This window comes from Mobula birostris, chromosome 5 (assembly GCF_030028105.1).
Source record: "Mobula birostris isolate sMobBir1 chromosome 5, sMobBir1.hap1, whole genome shotgun sequence".
In the NCBI taxonomy this organism is placed as follows: Eukaryota; Metazoa; Chordata; class Chondrichthyes; order Myliobatiformes; family Myliobatidae; genus Mobula; species Mobula birostris.
In genome coordinates this window covers 145,768,259-145,784,469 of record NC_092374.1, presented here as the reverse complement: position 1 = coordinate 145,784,469, position 16,211 = coordinate 145,768,259, and positions in this window count along the sequence as shown.

The window sequence follows — 16,211 nt, the reverse complement described above, 5'->3', positions numbered from 1 at the left end:
ATCTGATTTGGCTCCACACATGGATTACCATTCTGGTCTTCCAGAGGTCCAATTTTGTCCCTTGCAATCCTCTTGCACTTAGCATACTGTATCTGCAGAATCCCTTATGATTCTCCTTCACCTTGCTTTCTTTTAGCCTTCCTGATTTCTTTGTTAAGTGTTGTTTTGTATTTCTTGTATTCAATAAGCACCACCTCATTTGTTCCTACCTGCTATGCACCTCCATTTTTCTCTTAACAAGGAACTCAATGACTCTTGAAAACCAAGGTTCCCTACACTTGTTATCTTTATCTTTTATTCGGACAGGCTCGTACAAGCTTTGTACTGCCAACACTTCATTTCTGAAGGTCTCCTGCTTTCCAGGTACACCTTTGCCAGAAAACAGCCTGTCCCAATCCACACTTGCCAGATAATTTCTGTTACCATCAAGACTGGCCTTTCTCCAATTTAGAACCTGAACCTGCAGACCAGACCTATCTTTTTTGCACATTTACTTTTAAGCTAATGGCATTGTACTCCCTACACAATTTTCTATCACCTGCCCTATCTTATTCCCTAATAGCAGATCCAGTATTGCATGTTCTCTCAGTGGGACTTACTTGTACTGATGAAGGAAACTATTATGAACACATTTGACAAACTCTCTCCCATCTAGTCCTTTTATAGTAAAGGGTTCCCAATCGATATGTGGTACGTTAAAACCACCTTCTACAGCAACCTTATGTTCCTTGCAGCAGTATGCAATCTCTTTACAAATTTGTTTCTCTAAATCTCTAGGACTGTTGGGTGGTCTGTAATATAGCCCCATGAACGTGGTCATACCTTTCTGATATCTCAGTTCCACCCATAATCCTCACTAGTCGAGTTTTCTAGTGCCGTGACATTTTCCCTGACTAGTAATGCCACCCCTCCTTCTTTAATCTGTTCTGCTCTGTCACATCAAAAACTATGGAAACCCGGAAGACTGGGATCCCAGTCCTGCCCCTCCTACAACCAAGTCTCACTGATGGCTACAATGACATAATTCAAGTCAAGTTAACTCACTTTTATTGTCATTTCCACCATAACTGCTGGTACAGTACACAGTAAAAATGAGATAACATTTTTCAGGACCATGGTGCTAAATGAGCAATACAAAAACTACACTGAACTACATAAAAAACAACACAACACTACACTAGACTACAGACCTACCCAGGACAGCATAAGGTGCACAAAACAGCGCAGGCATTACAATAAATAATAAACAAGACAATATGCACAGTAGAGGGCAGTAGGTTGGTGTCAGTCCAGGCTCTAGGTATTGAGGAGTCTGATGACTTGGGGGAAGAAACTGTTGCATAGTCTGGTCGTGAGAGCCCGAATACTTCAGTGCCTTTTGCCAGATGGCAGGAGAGAGAAGAGTTCATATGAAGGGTGCGTTGGGGTCCTTTCATAATGCTGTTTGCTTTACGGATGCAGCATGTGGTGTAAATATCTCTAATGGCAGGAAGAGAGACCCCGATGATCTTCTCAGCTGACCTCACTATCCGCTGCAGGGTCTTGCGATCCAACATGGTGCAATTTTCGAACCAGGCAGTGATGAAGCTGCTCAGGATGCTCTCAATACAACCTCTGTAGAATGTGGTGAGGATGGGGAGGGTGGTAGATGGACTTTTCTCAGCCTTCACAGGAAGTAGAGATGCTGCTGGGCTTTCTTTGCTATGGAGCTGGTGTTGAGGGACCAGGTGAGATCTCCGCCAGGAGAAAACCAAGAAATTTGGTGCTTTTAAAAATCTCTACGGAGGAGTCATCGATGTTCAGTGGAGAGTGGTTGTTCTGTGTCCTCCTGATGTCAACAACCATCTCTTTTGTTTTGTTCACATTCAGGGACAGGTTGTTGGCTCTGCAGGTGTTGATCCACCTTTCCTACGATACATCTGGCATTGAAATATAGGCAGATCAGGACACTAATTGTAATATGCTCAATCTTTTGATTCCGATGTTGTCTGAGGTCTAACCAACATCTGCCTACACAACCTGTCCACTCACTGTTCTGGCACTCTGGTTCCCATCCTCCTGTAACCTAGTTTAAACCCCATTGTGCAGTATTAATAAACTTTCCTACCATCTCTTCTGTACAGCTGCCACTTCCCTAGAAGAGACCCAATGATTCAAAATTCTTCTCCCCTTCTTCCTACACCAGCTCCTTAGCCATGTGTTAAAATGTATAACGTTCCCAGTTCTGGCCTCACTAGTACGTGGCATGGATTGCAATCCTGAGATCATAACACTGGAGGGCGTGTCCTTTAATTCATCACCTCACTACCTGAACTCCCTATACTGAACCTCCTAACTCCTCTTACCTATGTCATTGGTACCTACATGGACCATCACCTCTTGCTGTTCACCTTCCTGCTTAAAAGTGCTGAGGACTCAATCCAAGATGTCCCGGATCCTGGCACCCAGGAGGCAACATACTATCCTGGAAACTCATTCTTGCCTGCAGAACTTCATGCCCATTCCCCTAACTAGCAAATCCCCTGTCAACACTGCACTTCTCTTCCCACCCCTTTCCTTCTGAGTTGCAGAGGCAGACACAGTGCCAGAGACCCGACCACCGTGACTTTCCTCTGTTAGGTCATCCCCCCTCCGCCAATAGTATCTAAAATGATATAACTGTTGTTGAGGGGGATGACCACAGGGATACTCTGCACCGCCTCCTTAACCCTTTCCTCTTCCTGACTGTTACCCAGTTTCCTATTTCCTGCACCCTGGGTGTAACTACCTCTCTATATGTCCTACCTATCATGCCTTCAGCCTCCCAAATGATTCAGAGTTCATCCAGTTCCAGCTCCAAATCCTTAACGTAGATTGTTAGAAAGTGTAGCTGGATGCACTTCTCAAAATTGTAGCTGTTGGGGAGGTATCACTGCCTTCCCATATCCCACAAGAGAAGCATTCAAACTATCCTCCCTTACATCTCTATTGTCAGAACTGAGAAGATATAAAGAAGGAAAGGGGGAAAAAACTTTATCTAGAGCTGTTTTTTTTTCTTTCTCTGATTGAAACCTCTCTTTGCTGACGCTTCGAAGAGCTAAAGCCTCAAGGTCACAACAAGGTCACAACTCTGTCCTCTCAAATGATGGCTGCTGCACTTGCCCCTAAATTCCTTTAATTTGTTCTTGCTAATTAATCACAAATGTGATTTGGTTGTGATCAGGGTTCATTTAAGCTGTGGCCCGATCTGCTGTTGCCTTTTTCTACTCGGGCAGTGGACCTGAGTGAAATCCTTCCTCTCAGACTTCTGATGTCCAGATTGATCGCTGATCAGAGCTCAATCACTTCAAGCAGGCTTTAATCATGTCCGTGAGCAAGAAGAATATGATAATCTGCTTCAAACCGTGATAAAGAGCTTTGGAAGGTTGCTCATAAAGTATATCAGCTCCTGCCAGAGGAGTGAGCAGGATCCATTCCACTTTGTCTATCGTCACAACAGGCCATTGGCCCATTAGTCAGCTCTGGGACTCCTAGAACATGACGATGCATGCACCAGGATGCTCTTCAGCGACTGCAACTCAGCCTTCAAAACAATCATCCACTTGAAAGTTATCACTGAACTCCAAGACCTAGGCCTTGATACCTCACTGTGCAACTTAATCATCAGTTTCCTCATTTGCAGGCCACAGGTTGTGTCCTCCTTCTGTTGGATCAAACAAAGTAGCAGAAACATGTTGAGAAGCAAAGTGGACGATATGGGTTAATTTCACTCAATACTTGCCTGAAATGTCTGCCATAATATGTATATATATATATATATCAGCTTCTCTGAAATAGAGTGTTTCTGACAGGAACATAGGACACCCTGTTAGTACCTTAAATGGACTTAGTTTTCTTGTTTCGGGCTGCTCTGATGATACATAAGACTGTAGGCGAGCTGTAGGCCATCATACGCCTTCTTCATGTTACTTTGTGAGCATTGTTAAACGGTTGTTGTTTGAACAAGAAATGAACCTCTTGACCATGTCTGCATGCTTTTAAGCACTGAGTTGCTGCCACATGATTGGCTGATTATAGAATAGCATTAACGAGCAGGTGTTAGGGTATACCTAATAATGTGGCCACTGAGTGTGTATATACCTAGATAATAATTTTACTTTGACTCATATAGGATATTTACTAGAGATGAGATACAATATTGCAGTGAGAGAGACTAAGTAGAGTAATTGGGCAAAAATACAACTTTATTTTGACATCAGTTGTCATAGAGATTTGTTCTATTGTAGACATTAAACATCAAAAATCAAAGTGCATTTTTCAATCAAAGAATGTATAAGTTATAGACCTTGAGATTTGTTTGCTTACAGGCATCCACAAAACAAGAAACCCAAAGAACCCAAGTGAAGGAAAAGAAAGACCATAACCATTGCACAGAGAAAGACTGGGAAAAAAAAAATCACTCATCATGCAAACAATAGATGTCAAACGACAGCATTCCGAACCAGACTGAGTCTTAGATCTGCTCCCCGGAACAGCCAGAATAGTAGGCCCAAGCTTCAATCTCAGTTCACCATATTAGCAGGACAAAAACGCCACAAAAATTACGGAGACTACAGCCACCAGAGAGAAGAATCATCATCATGGAGGAGAAAGCAAAACTAGCCCAACCCTTGCCTCCACACTTGAGCTTTCCAGTCTATTTGGACTGACATTTAAATTGTCTAAGCACCTGGTAGTGCCTTGCTCTGGGATCCAGGCCCAGGCTCATCAACACACTTAGGTTGCACAGCCTGAAGACCCAATTGTTCAAGTTCATATTGAATTATCATTCAACCATACATGAATACCCAAATAAAACAGTGTTACTCCAGGACCAAGGTTCAAAATACAGTGCCAACAGTCACACACAGCACAAGGCACATATAGCATATATAGAATAGCAACAAAATAAAATCACACAAAAAAATTATAGTCCAAATCCCTGAGTGCAGGAATGCTGCAGTTGTCTGCATTCAAATACAATACAACTTATATTCTGCTGTGTGAACAATGGGAGCGCAGAGACTCGAGAATGGACTCTGCACCACGCTGCCTCCAGTTCTCCAGCGGAGCACCCGGCTCCACTGCTGCCCTCTGGGTTGCTGCAAACAGGCAATACCGCAGCTATAGACCTAGTCCTCACTACAACTGAGGCCAGGCTGCTCACCCACCCTCTGCACCCCCCGTTCGCCAATAAATCAATGCAAAACCTAACCTGACCAACTCCTCCCTTCAACTCAGGCCCTTAAGTGCTGGCAACATTCTTGTGACTTCTTGGCACTGTTTGCTGCTTGATGACAACTTTCCTATAATACTGTGTCCAAAGCTGTTTACAATACTCCAAGTGTGGCCTTACCAACATCTTGTACAATCAAAACATAACATTACAATTCCAATATTAAATGCACTAACTGATAAAGTCAGCCTTCACCACATTGTCTGCCTGTGATGCCACTTTCAGGGGTTAAAAAAAAGGGATAACTTCATGCAACTTCATTGCATGTTCTCAATACTTATTGCTTATCTATTTATATTATTAATTCTTCCTTTTGCATTTGCACTGTTTTCTTGTGTACTCTGGTTGAACGTCTTGGTTGGGCGATCTTTCAGTGATTCCACCGTAGTTATTATTCTATAAATGTGTTGAGTATGCTAACAAGAAGATTAATCTAAGGATTGTCTATTGTGACATATATGTACTTTGATAATAAATTTACTTTAAATTTGTACTTTGGTGAAGATGTATCTGCATTGACCCATTTGAATATTAGGTTGGAGTGGCAGTTCCTGTAGATTATGGCTAAGTGAGAGTCTGGTTTGATGAATGAAAATAGTGTGAGTGTTCAGTGGTATTGCTAATGGACAATGAGACATTGAAATGCTTATGAACTTGTTTCCCTGAGACTAGGTCCTTGGAACATCACTTTTGACATGAAACTTCTAGAAAATATCCTCATATTATCACTTCATCTTTATCTTTCCCAGGCCCTTGGTTACGCAAGACCTCTCTCCCTGTAATGCTCTGTTCCACAAGGCTTTTCAGGTTTATATCTGGCATATGGAGTACTTACTCCTGTATCTGGAGTATCGACATTGTTCAGAATGCACTCCTAGCTGTGCCATGATTTTCAAAAGTGGGTTGAGGCAGAGGGAAAGTAGTTTTTCAATCAGCATGGGGTTTTTCCAGCTGCTGTACAGGTCTATGGAAATTAATCCCCATTATTATGTGCTGTTATGCTATTATGAAAAGCAGCACAATTCGTAATGCTTCAATGCTATAAGTGTTGCACAGAGTCATAGAGACTCCCTATGAAGCACATTTAGCTCTGAGTATCCATCATGAATCCATTTCTAGACAGAATATCATGAAATAAGTGACATTACCATCTTGATTTGGTTCTGCGTTAAAGGTTACAAGAAATCAAAGGGTAAACCGTTGTCTGGGGATGCATTAAAACAGAGCCTGTCACAGAACCTGTTCAACTGCCTCCTAGTCAACCAATAAGATGAAAATCCCTTAAGTCCCTTAGTGTGTACACAGCTGATCTGCATGAATACAGAAGAATTTTAGACAACTGTGCTACTCTAATGAATAATATTACACATCATAATCAGAAAACAATGTACTGAATTATTTCTCACAAATCATTTTCTTTTATCCTTGCATGTGGATTAATTTGTAATCCTTTGAACTGCCTAAACTGCAATTTGTATAGATCAATGAATGACAAATAAAAAAAAATCAAACCACTACCTTTAAAGCAATGCTGTAACCAGTGGAGACTGATCCTACAAAATTTGTTGCAAATTACATTTGACGTCCTGGCTAGATTATAATATCTCAATGATGCTGAGAAAAACGGACCAGGAAATTGATTTCAGTTTATTGCATCTGGGATGTAACCTACTTAATGTGTTATTGACACCATGTCTTATCTGTTCCCTCACATCAGAAACAAGCCTATTCTCCATATTCTTGAATACTTTTAGTAAATAAATTAATGTAGATTAAAAAGCAACAATTTATTTTCCTTCAATTGGCACTTCCTGGATAGATTTAACACAATTTTCTCTGTATGCATCAACTGATCTTAAAAAAAAGTCTCCACCCAAGGTTTAGTACAAGATAATCTTAAATAATATTTGATTCATTTAAGCATAAGTGCACACCACTATGCATTACTGCTTCTTATACCAAATGATATGCTTACAGTTGGAGATAGGTGCCACCCATGGACCAGATCACTCCAATGGGGATAGGTAGTCTTCTTTAAGTTCCAGGTTCAGGATCTTCCTTCTGTATGCTTGTTCCCCGAGATGTTGCTGCCATGTCTCAGACAGCTTATGTTGTATACAATTTTACTTCCAATCTTCTTAAGGCTTTCTTTGTTCTTACCCTGGCCCAAGTCAAGAACAATTATGGAGTTCATTCAAGAAACGGGTAAACAAAATACAGCTATTCTCATGTTTGTACAACTATTTCCTTCCCTTATTTACCATCCTTATCTCAGAACTGGATCTTCATCAAATTGACATATCGGAATGGGGTAAATAAATTACATCTGCCTATTTATCAGCTCAGATTGTTGTTTAATTGTAAGATGTTTGTGCTTTGCAATTCATCAGACTGTTGTTCCCACTGAATGGTAGTCCCCTAAACATCCACATTGCTTATTTAGTGTCCGGTGTCAGTTCACAAAGCTGTGCTGGCACCATTTTACTTTCCCACGTTGATTCTGACTATGTGTTGATCATGTGACCTTCCTTCACTATGTTTCTTTGTTCTGCAATTCCCAATCTCTCTCTTTCTGTCTCTCTTTCTATCTCTCCCTCTCCTTCTCTCTCTCTCCCTTTTTTCTCTCTCCTTCTCTCTCCCTCACTCTCTCTCCTTTTTCTCTGTCCCTCTCTTTCTATCTTTCTATTTCTCTCACACACTCTCTCTCTCTCTGACTTCCAGAGCCTAAAGGATTAATTAACAGATTGCATCTAGCGACAAGACAGTTCACATACAGAAATGTTTTCAAACATTACTGAGAAAGCCTAATATTTGGAAAATTGCATCCAGTCATAGATTCCTCCATTTCTTTTCTTCATCTACCTATCACTTACCGATAGTAGCTATAAAACAAAGAGCAACTGACCCTATAAGTGTATGAATTGCAGGGAGTCTAATCCTACACTTTGCATATTGCCAAACCAGAAAGATTGGCCCCAATATTCTGTGTCTTCAAGAGAAATGTGTCTGCGATCCCTCGGTCTTTTACTTTTTTTTTGCAGCATTCCATGACAATTAAATGATCTGTGAACAGAAACCTGTGCACAGAAATCTTTTTGGACCTTTGCCAGTTTTAGCTTTCTACCATTCAGAAACTTATTCTATTTGAATCCGAAGTGAATGACCTCACATTTTCTGCATTAAATCCATTTGTCACAGTCTTGGCTGTTCACCATCTATTAACATATCTTTGTAATTTTATGCTCACATTTACAGAGAAGGGCAAATGTACCTCACTTTGGAAAGTCATGATGGTGAACGATATCAATATTAATATTTGAGCAAGTTAGCTTGGTTGGATAACTTTTAAAGTTGTTTTTCTACATCTTTTCCAATATGAGACCAAAAAAACACTTTAGTCTTGTCACCACATTTAGTTTGACTGCATTACTTTACCAAAAGGTCCAGTAATCAGTGAGAAAAACACACAAAATGCTGGAGAGGATTCTGAGTGGTAGAGGCAGCGTTCACGAACCTCGTGGTGAGAAGGCTATGAGCCAATATTTGACTCCGTTTTGCTGATTAAAGCTTCCATTGTTTGCCGATTAAAAGAACAAGTGAAAGAGAAACGTCTAGGTGAATGCAAATGGCGAGTGCTGGCAGCAAGCCTTTTGACTGCTGGTAGGATCGTTCTGTTATGGAGACTGTTTTTTGCTCACTGGCGGATTACTCTGCTACAGAGGGGAGAGACTGACTTTTGATCGCTGGTGGGATTGCTCTGCTAAGGAGAAGGGAGACTTCTGGTGAGATCTCTTGCTGCCAAAGAGGGAAAGGTCTGCCACTGTGTCCAGAAGAAGTTACCTAGGTTTCCTGCATTTTGCACATGGACTTAGACTATAGAGTTTTTATTGCAGTCTGACAGTCTTTTTATATTCTGTGCTTTCACCTGATCTTTCTCGGGTTTTTTTTTTGCATGTGGGGCAGGAGGAATTGGGGATTGATATGCCTGTTCCATTTTTTTTCCTTTTTTATGTGGGAAGGAGAGACTTGGGGGTTGATGATCGTGCTGCTATTATTTTCTTTCTTAGTTTCTTGGCTATCTGGAGAAGAAGAATTTCAGAGTTGCATGATTTGATAATAAATAAACCTTCAAACCTTTTTTTGGACCTTGAGTGAACAGTTGACTTTTCAGGCCAAGACACTTCATCAGGACTGGGGAAAAAAATGAAAAGTCAGGGACATGGTTTGAAACTTTCATCACACCTGAGGGATATATTTGAGAATTTTATCAAAAACCTGACCATTAAATGTGACTGAGTGTTTTGCAGCATCCATCATTAATGACCCTCACTATCCAGGATATGCCTCGTTCTAAACACTCGACAGTCTTCAGATGCTGGAAGGCCAAAGCAACACACATAAAATGCTGGGGGAACTCAACCGGTCAGACAGCATCTATGGAAATGATTAAACAGTCAACATTTGGGGCCAAGACCCTTTTTCAGGACTGAGAAAGAAGGGGAAAGATGCCAGAATAAAAAGTTGGAGAGAAGAGAAGCAGTCTAGCTGGAAGGTGATAGATGAACCCAGGTACATAGGAAATGTCAAGGGCTGAAGAAGGAGGAATGTGATAAGATAGGAGAGTTATTCTCAACATGATAATCAGGGAGGGGATATACAGGAACTTGACTCATACTCATTGAATCAAGAACAGGATTTTCCCCACTACCAGCAGATTACTGAATGGTCCACGAACCCATGAAAACTACAATGTTATTCTTTTTGTTTGCACTACTTGCTTTTTTCTGTAATTTATATATATATATTTTATATATTTATGTTTTACTTCTGCTAGAAAACAACAATTTTTACGTAAATAAGTAGTGGTAATAAATCTGATTCTGATTCTATGATAGAACCACATATCTTAAAATTTATTTTGGGTCTCAAATACATAAAAGCTTCCAGCTGTGTACAGAGACATCTAACAACATCTAACATATATTTTGCTATCACTTACACAAAATTTTGTGTTCATATTAGGCCTGGGAGTTTTATCTTGTCTAAAGCTGTATGTGCCCTTTTCCTTCCTCTATGTGCCAATCTTACTTTAATTCTCTTTATTCCTACAGCTAACCAAACACCACACTGAGCAAGAATCCACTCAATAGCCTGCTAAGTAACTTGTACCCTAATGACCCTGATCTAAAATCTTGTCTGTACAAGTATCAATCAGGCTACTCCTCTCTTAATATTTTCTGTTTCTCTTAATTCTCCCCACCCCCCACACTATTCTGTGACTTCTTCACAAGTTCTCCAATAACAGAGGCCTGTTTACACAGAAAGGCTATAAACTCTATCAGGCTTGAATGCTTGTAAGATAGAATTTAATTCACTTCAGTAAAGCTGGTAACACCTTTGTCCAATGCCATTTTATCAAGATATTAAGGATGCATAAATGTATTGGTCTGCTGTCAGTAATGGTGAACATAGAACTGGCCTGATAAAAATAAAACTCTTCTTCTTGAGTAGGGAAAGGAATTTGCTATTATTATTCTATCTAGTTTGCATGGACTGACAATGGAACAAACCAAACACTGTGAGAAAACACCAACCAGGAATCCATAAAGATACAAATACATAAAACAGAAATGGAGGTGGATTGGCCACACCTTGAGGAAGCCAGCCAAGAACATCTCAAGACTGGCATTAAAATGGAATTCCCAAGTAAAGAGGGAAAAAGAATGTCCAAAGAACACATGGAGGAGAGACGTCAAGGCCAAAATCTGATGATGGGGTCTGTCTCGGTCCACACTAGAAAAACCAGCTCAGAAGATAGGATGACAGAGATGGGAAATCATTGATAGCCTATGCTCCACTGGGAGCTAAGAAGAAGAAGATTCTCTCTGGATTACATGTGACTCCAGTCTGATACCAATATGGTTGATTCCTCTGTGCATTCTGCAGTGAATGGCAGGATAATAAATGCTGGTCCTTCGAGTCAAGCCCACATACTATAACTGAATTAAGAACGAATCAGAAATCACATTAATTTAACTGCAGCAGATATTTGAGATGGTTTTCTCTTTTTTGGTTAGGTGTCAGAATTAGTGATGATATTTCTGAAGGATATACTGTCCTTGTTGTCTTTGGAGGCTGTGCAGAGGAGGTTCATCAGGTTGATTCCAGAGATGAGGGTGTTAGACTATGAGGAGAGATTGAGTAACCTTTGACTGTACTCGCTGGAATTCAGAAGAATGAGAGAAGCCCTTATGGAAACATTTAAAATTATGAAAGGGTTAGATAAGATAGAGACAGGAAAGCTGTTTCCACTAGTAGGTGAGTCTAGAACTGGGGGACATAACTTCAAGATTCGGGGGAGTAGATTAGGACAGAGATGAGGAGGAACTGCTCTTCCCAGAGAGCGGTGAATCTGTGGAGTTCTCTGCCCAATGAAGCAGTGGAAGCTACCGCAATAAACATATTTAGGACAAGCTTGGATAGATTTTTGCATAGTAGGTGAATTAAGGGTTATGGGGAAAATGCAGGTAGGTGGAAATGAGTCCATGGACAGATTAGCCATGATCTTATTGAATGGCACAGCAGGCTTGATGGGCCAGATGGCCTACTCCTGCTCCTATTTCTTATGTTCTTATGTTTGTTCCTGATAAAATGAATCATATAGTTCTATACGCAAACACGAAGAAATCTGTAGATGCTGGAAATTCAAACAACAGACACAAAATGCTGGTGGAACGCAGCAGGCCTGGCAGCATCTATAAGAAGAGGTACAGGTAACGTTTCAGGCCGAGACCCTTCTGATAGTCCTGATGAAGGGTCTCGGCCTGAAAAGTTGCCTGCACCTCTTCCTATAGATGCTGCCTGGCCTGTTGCATTCCACCAGCATTTTGTGTGTGTTGTATATACGTTTGTAGTTCTATACATTTTTTTTCCAATTCTAGCAGCTGATACTATCTTAATTCACTTTCTATTAAAAATTATGTTAAAACATAGCCCTCTTGTATGAAAAGCCAGCCTTTCAGAGATAACTCATTATTTCCATTATTATCTGGTGGTATTTTATGTGTGCAAGAGACAATAAGATTCTACCTGCCCATCCAATATAAAAAGCCGAAAATATTCTTCTCCAAGTCCTTAACATTTTAGGACTTGTAGTCTCTTTTTAAAGGCCTTGATTATTGATTTTATGTTTTCCCAGTCTTTCACCCTCTGGTCTGACACAGGTAATTTGTTTTCAACTTCCTTCTGTGCCAGACGCCCACATTCTTTCTCGCTCAATCCAAAATAAGGACTTTTTTTTTCCCAAATTGTTCCATTTTGTGTTCAAGTTATAATTCTGTAAGTGCAGCATATCAATAAAACTCAGAAAACTTGAAGATGGAGTTAGAGCAAAATCTGACTATCTGGGTTTACAGATGACACCACTGTAATGGTCTGAATCTCAAATAACAATGAAACAGAGTACCAAAGGGAGATTGAGAAATTAGTGACATGGTGCCAAGGCAGCAAACTTGTCCTCAATGTCACGAAAACAAAATAACTGTAAGGAGTAAAGTAAGGGGCTAAGGAAGCAGCCTTGTTGGGCACAAGTGCTGAGAATAATCAGGGGTGTAGCTGTTATCTTAATAATTGTGGTCTGTTGGGAATCTCAAGGATTTATTTGCAAAGGGATGTACTGAGTTCGGAGATATGTTTCTTTGGAATTATGACATTGAAGGCAGAGCTGTAGTCACTAAATACGAGTCTGATGCGCTTTTTGTTTTGCCTGTGGGGGGAGGTGGGATTGTTTCTCGCTGTCGCTTACGTGTGAGAGGGCAGAGCTGGGGGGGTACTCTGGGGTTCTGACATTTAACTGTTATTCATCCTTTGGGGCACTTCTCTGTTTTCGTGGATGTTTTGCAAAGAAAAAGCATTTCAGGATGTATATTGTATACATTTCTCTGGCATTAATTTGAACTTTTGAATCTTTGTCTTTGTTATCCAGATATTCCCGTGATGAATGCTGGGCCAGGGAGATGGAACTGAAGCTTAAATTGATTTATTATTGTCACATATACTAAGTTACATTGAAATGTTTGTCTTGCATGCTGTTCATGCAGATCAAATCATTTCACAGTACATTGTGGTAGAACAAGATAAAATGACAACAGAATAATGTGTACAGCAGTACAGGTAAACAAGATCATAATGAGGTAGATTATGAGTTCTAGGTTCAATCTTATCATTCTAGGGGACCATTCCATAGTCTTATACTGACAGGGCAGAAGCTTTCCCTGAGCCTGGTGGTACATGCTTTTAGGCTTTTGTAACTTCTGCCTGATGGAAGAGAGGAAAAGAAGGTTGGCGTGGTCTTTGATTATGCTGAATGCCTTATTGAGACAGTGAGGAGTACAGTTCAAGTCCATGGCGTGGAGGCTGGTTTCTATAACGTGCTGCTCTGTGCCTACAACCCTTTTTAGTTTTTCTGTGGTCAATGGCAGAACAGTTGTCATACCAAAAAGTGTTATACATCCAGATGGGATATTTTACTATGGAGCACTGCTAACAATTGTAAAGGGTTGACAGGAACATGCCAAATATCTTTTGACTTCTGGTGAGCTTGTTGTCAGTGGTGTCTACGTGTTTGGACCAACACAGGCTATTAATGATACTTACAGGCTAGGATGCAGAACTGGGCTGAGAAGTGGCAGATGGAGTTCAACCCAGATAAGTGTGAAGTGGTTCATTTTGGTAGGTCCAATTAGAAGACAGAATATAATATAGAAAGAATCTTGGCAGTGCGGAAGATCTGAGGGATCTTGGAGTGTGTGCCCATAGGACACTCAAAACTGCTGTGCAGGATGAGAGTGTTGTTAAGAAGGTCTATAATGTGATGGCCTTCATCAACTGTGGGATTGAGTTCAAGAGCTGTGGGGTAATGTTAAAGCTATATAAGACCTTACTTAGACCCCATTGGAATACTATGTTCAGTTCTGGTCACCTCACAACAGGAAGGATGCAGATACTGTAGACAGAGTGCAGAGGAGATTTATAAGGATGTTGCCTGGACTGGAGAGCATGCCTTATGAGAATAGGTTGAGTGAACTTGGCCTTTTCTCCTTGGAGTGACGAAGGATGAGAGGTGATCTGAAAGAGGTGTATAAGATGATGAGAGGCATTGATCGTGTGGTTAGCCAGAGGCTTTTTCCCAGGGCTGGAAAAGCTAACATGAGGGGTCATAGTTTTATGGTGCTTGGAAGCAGGTGCAAGGGGGATGTCAGAGGTAAGTTTTTCACACAGAGAGTGGTGGGTACCAGCGACAGTGGTAGAGGCAGCTTCGATAGGGTCTTTTAGGAGACTCTTAGATAGGTACATGGAGCTTAGAAAAATAGAGGGCTATGTGGTAGAGAAATTCTAGGCAGCTTCTAGGGTAGGTTACATGGTTGGCACAACATTGTGGGCCGAAAGGCCTGTAAAGTGCTGTAGGTTTTATGTTCTATGCTCAACCTCATCATTGTTAATGTAGACTGCAGTATATGCAATGCCCTCCTTCCTGAAGTCAAAAATCAGCTCTTTTGTTTTGCTGACATATAGGGAAACACTGTTGTCATGATATGATTTTATCAAGCTCCCTTTCTCCTTCCTGTACTCCAATTCATTGTTATTTGAGATACATTTTAGAGACTCATTGTTATTTCCTATGCCATCTGCCATGGATATGTTTTGATAGCCGGCAAGTTGCTGTCTGTCAAAGTGATGATGTAGGCTGGAGTTAATGTGTGTCATAACCAACCCCTCAAAGCACTTCATGATGGTGCATGTCAGGTTCACTGGGTGGTAGTCATTGAGGCAAAATTTCTTATCTTTCTTTGACACCTGGTTGATGGAGGAGCTTTTAAAGCAGATGGGAACCTCAGAGTGGAGTGGGGAGAAGATAAGAATGTCTTCAAATAGTCCTGCCAGCTGATCTAAGGATATGGCGAGGGAGTTCATCCAGATCAGATTACTTCCATAGCTCTGAAAGACTAATCTGATAACTGCAGTTGTGTCTGTAAGTACAAGTGCATTGGAAGCTGTCAGGATGGGTGGTGTCATTTCATTGCTTTTAGTTCTAAACCTTGCATAAAGTGTGCAGAGCTCATTCCGTCAGGGAGGGTCACATTACTGCCAACAATACTGCCTAACTTTCTTTTCTAGCCTGTTATAGCAGGTGGCTGGCGCCACAATTGACGGCTGATCTGGGATTCTACTTCGGATCAATATTGTCTCCTGGCATCCCTGATAGTTTAGAACTAAGTAACTGAGGAAGTCAACTGAACCAAGAAAAAAGCCATGAAAAATCAAAGAGGTGCTTCAGTCTGACTGTACTTAAGATGATACAGCAGGAATTTAGCTAGTTTTATTCAGCAGAATTTTAATTTCAATCAGGTAGCATAAGCTGGCTGCAACAGGACTTAAAATAACAAAGCAAACAATTATATGTATATTTCATTGCCCATCAGTGTTCTATTCTCAGACTAAACACCAAGGAAATTAAAATGTTCCATTCTCCAATGCGAATATCCCAGCCAGCTGGATCACAAGGTAAGTACAAATCTAGTCTTAATGAAGCTAAAATATGCAGTTGCCCTTCTTCAGGTCCCTGTAGGAGAGTGAAAAACAGAATGTACTTGGACTGTGAAATGTAAAATAGAACACTGTAAGAAAATCAAAACCAAAAGAGAATGACAGAACGAGGACATTTTCAAAATGGAACCTGGAAAAAAGATATAAAAAATCTAGGATGATATTGTATGGAGCAATCAGGTAGCAACCATTTATATTAGTCAGCAAGCAGCAACACACACAAAATTTTGGAGGAACTCAGCAGGTTGGGCAGCATCTATGGAAATGAATGGATAGTCAATGTTTCAGAACAAGCCCTTTCTGCAGGACTGAGAAGGAAAGGGGAAGACACCAAAATGAAAAGGTGGGGGGG